Raw genomic sequence first — 4,543 nt, forward strand, 5'->3', positions numbered from 1 at the left:
TCAGTGTCATACATGTGGTCGTCATTGTCGTCGTTGGATGAGTTGGCTCTGACTCACAGCAACCGCATGTACAATAGAGTGAAACACTGCCAGTCTTGCACCGTTCTCACAGTTGTTAACGCCTGAGCCTGTTGGTGCAACTACTGTGCCAGTCCATCTTGTTGAGACTTTTCCTCTCTTTTGCTGACCCTCTACTTTACCAAGCATGATGTCCTCCAGGGACTGGTCCCTCCTGACAACATGTCCAGAGTATGTGAGACAAGTCTCACCATCCTTGCTTCCAAGGAGCACGCTGGCTGTATTTCTTGTAAGACAGACTTGCTCATTCTTCTGGCCGTCCATGGTATATTCAGTATTTTTATGCAGTGGTCATAGACGACTGTAATAGGACCATGGACTGCTAGAGTTCTTTTAGTCTGGTGTTGTCAAAAAAGGATGGGCTCAAATCTTATTTATGTATTGTGTTTTAAGTGAAAGTTTACAATTCAAGTCAGTCACTCGTATAAAAACTTATACACACATGGTTTTGTGACCGTAGTTGCTCTCCCTGCAATGTGACAGGACACTCCTTCTCTCTACCCTGTATTTCCCGTGTCCATTTAACCAGCTCCTGTCCTCCTCTGCCTTCTCATCTTGCCTCCAGATGGAGTCAAATCTTGAAACACATTTTTTAAAAACAGTAGTGTAGGCAGGGTTCTCTCTTGAGCATATCAGGGTCTCAGGGTGGTGGGATGGCCCTACATATATAGGAGAAGCTTGTCCATGATACAGGCTGTTTTGGCTGAGAACTTGTGATCTAATCCAACCCTGTCATTTACTAGCTGGTAAGTTGCAGACCTAAGCCCAGAACCTGTCACCAGATTGCCACTGTTTAAAAAGGCCTTTACCAGGTAATTTTTTTTTTAAATGAGATGAAACTCATAAAATTAACCATTAACCATTGTTCGTTGTCGTCGGGTTGGCTCTGACTCATGGTGACCTTATGTAAAGCAGAGCAAAACGTGGCCCAGTCCTGTGCCGTCTTCACGACTGCTAATGTATTTGAGGCCATTGTTGTGGCTGTCATGTCAGTACATCTCACTGAGCATTGCCCTCATTTTTGCTGTCCTCCTTTACCAAACATGACGTCCTTTTCTAGGGACTGATCTTTAACTACTGTGATTGTTCCCAAGGCAGGCACTTAATAACCCTAATTAAATATTTGCCAGTCCAACCGGATAAAAAAAGAACATGTTCAGCCACCTGTTTCTGAATGCTACATTGAATAAATGCTGATATTTTCCTTATTTAATTTAAAAAGTTTTATTGTGGTAAGGTATATATAACAAAATTTGCCATTTTAAACATTATTGAGTGTACAATTCAGTGGAATTTAGTACATTCACAGCGTTGTGTAACTACCACTTCTGTCTAGTTCCATCACCCCAAAAGGAAACCCTGTACCCATTAAGCACTTACTCCTCGTTCCCTGGCCCTTCCCACTCCCCTTCTACAACCCCTGGAAACCACGAACCTGCTTTCTGTCTCTATAGATTTAACTTTCCTGGATATTTCATATAAGTGGAATCTTACAATACATGGTCTTACATCACTGTCTTCTTTCACTTAGCATGTTTTTGAGGTTCATCCATGTTGTAGCATATACCAGTATATCATTCTTTTTTGTTGTTGAGTAATATTCCCTTGTATGTATATATCAGAATTTGTTTCTCCGTTCATCTGTTGATGGGTTACTTGGCTATTATGAATAATGTTGCTATGAACATATGTGCACATGTATTTGTTTGAGTACCTATTTTCAATTCTTTTGGGTATTGTGATGACTAAAGTTGTGTGTCAACTTGGCTGGGCCATGATTCTCAGTGGTTTGGCAACTATGTATTGATATAGTTTGGCTGTTATGTAATGATGTAGTTATCCTCCATTTTGTGATGTAGTCACCTCCATGATGTGATCTGATATGATCAGCCAATCAGTTATACGGGGAGTTTCCTTGGGGGTGTGGTGTGCATTCATTATATATGGGCTTTCTGGCAAAGCTCACTGGCTTTTGTTCGCTCTGGATTCTGCATCTGGCTTATCATCATCTGACCTCTGGTTCTTGGGACTTGAGCCAGCGGCCTGCGGTATTGCCTGCCAACCTTGGAATTTGTCAGCCTCTGCAGCCTGTGAGCCAGTAGCCTGCCATTTTACCTGCCAATCTTGGATTCATCAGCCTCTGGAGCTTGTGAATGAGCAGCCTGCCATCTGACCTGCCGATCTTCGGTTTGTCAGGCCCTGCAGCTGTGTGAATCAGGAGAAGCCTGCAGCCTGATGCCTGGCCCATGGACTTGGGACTTACCAACCTCTACAACTGTGTGAGCCATTTCTTTGAGATAAATCTCTCTGTGTATACACTTCGCTGGTTTTGCGTCTCTAGAGAACCCACCCTAGGACAGGTATATACCTAGGTTTGGAATTCCTGGGTCATATGGTAGGTAATTCTACGTTTAAATTTTTGAGAAATATTTTTTGATTTCTGACACTACACTTCAAGATAAGAGGTTATCCAGATTTTATAGGTAAGAAGAGGGGAACCCAGAAAGGTAGGACCGATGTGCTCAATGCTCCCCAGCTACAGAGCAGCACAGCCAGAATTAGGACACAGGTCCAGCTGTTTGTGGCATGCTGCACAAGTTACAAAGCACCTCACATGTCTGTTCTTTCATCTTGTCTTCCCAATAATATGTATTTTTTTCGGGTGCAAAGACAGTTCCTGGTGTTAAGAGACTTGCTGAAGGTAGTGAGTTTTAGTTGAGCTGGTAGTTTTCATTCCATTCTGGAAACCAGACCTTATTAGTTGTGTTCCTTTTCCTTTCCTGTGTCTGCACAACCTGGTGATGGGTGAAGAGGATGCAAGGGGCAAGGGGACTAGGAATTGGGGATGGTTTTCTTTTATGCTTTAGCCAATTGTTCAACAAGCAATTTCTGAGCACCAGGCACTAGTCTAGGTGCATGGGACATACAGTGACCCAAGTAGACAAAGACTCCAGCTGGTAACAGAGCTTACATTCTAATAGGGGGAGGGAGAGAGAGACAGTAGGTACAACAATATGAATACAATGTAGAGTATATGAAAAGGTGAGAACTGGGGGAGAGAAATGAGCAGAGTAAAGGGAATAGGAAGGGTGGGGGGTGTAGTTTCAGATAGGGTGGTGAGAGACCTCATGAGGAGGGGACATTTGAGTACATTTTAAAGAAGGTGCAGAAGTTAGCCACTTGGATACCTGAAGCAAGAGTGTTTTAGAGGAACCAGGTAGGTGAAGGCCCTAAGGCAGGCTCATGGCTAGTATGTTTGGGGAGAGCAAGGAGGCCATTGTGGCTAGAGTGGTTGGAGTGAGGGAAATGAGTGAAGGGTGCAGTTGCAGGAGGTGAGATCAAGGAGGTGACTATGTGAGGCAGAGGCTTTCAGACTTTTCATGGTGCCCATAATGTCTCAGTAACTTTTCATGATAGCCCTACATCAAAGAAAATACCTAACAGTTTGGTTTCATAAGTAGGTAGTTGTTAGGTGCCATCGAGTCAGTTAGCAACCCTATAGGACAGAGTAGAACTGCCCCAAAGGGTTTGCAAGGAGCGGCTGGTGGATTTGAACTGCCAAACTTTTGGTCAGCAGCCAAGCTCTTAACCACTATGCCACCAGGGCTCCAAGTAGGTAGTTAGGTCCTAAAAATCTAATATTAGCAGTCCGACAGATATTGTTGTTTTAACCTGCTGTTGTTCTAACCTGCTGTTTGAGCAGGCTAGGTTGTGTCATCAGAATATTGCAGGTTGTTAATGAGTCTTTCTCCAGTCCTGATGCCACATTCTTCTTCATAGAGTCTGACTTCTTGGATTGTTTGTTCAGCATACAGATCAAATCAGTATGGTGAAAGGATACAACCCTGAAGCACACCTTTCTTGACTTTAAACCATGCAGTATCCCCTCGTTCTCTTCAAATAACTGCCTCTTGGCCTATGTACAGGTTTGGCATGAGCACAATTAAGTGTTCTGCAATTCTGTGAAGATTACAGCCTTGGAAACCCTACGGGGCAGTTTTACTCTGTCCTGCAGAGTTGCTATGAGTTGAAATTGACTTGAAGGCAATGGGTTTTTTTGATTAGTGAGTGTGAAGGGGTCCCTGGGTGGTGCAGATGGTTAATATGCTCCACTGCTAACCGAAGGAGTGGGGGTTCAAGCCGTGGAAGAAAGGCCAGGTGAAGTGCTTCCAAAAAATCAGCCATTGAAAACCTTGTGGAGCACAGTTCTTCCCCTGATAACGCATGGGGTTGCGATGAGTTGGACTTGACGTGATGGCAACTGGTTTGTTTTAGCAGGTGTGAAGCAGTATCTCTTTGTGATTTTGACTTGTATTTCCATGATGGCAGATGATACTGAGCAACTTTTCATGTGCTTATCGCTCATTAGTATATCTTTTTTAGAGAAATACCTATTCAGATACTTTGTCCATTTTAAAATTGTGTTATTTGTCTTTTTATTACTGAGTTGTAATAGTTCTTTATG

Source organism: Loxodonta africana, chromosome 5 (genome assembly GCF_030014295.1).
Source record: "Loxodonta africana isolate mLoxAfr1 chromosome 5, mLoxAfr1.hap2, whole genome shotgun sequence".
NCBI lineage: Eukaryota > Metazoa > Chordata > Mammalia > Proboscidea > Elephantidae > Loxodonta > Loxodonta africana.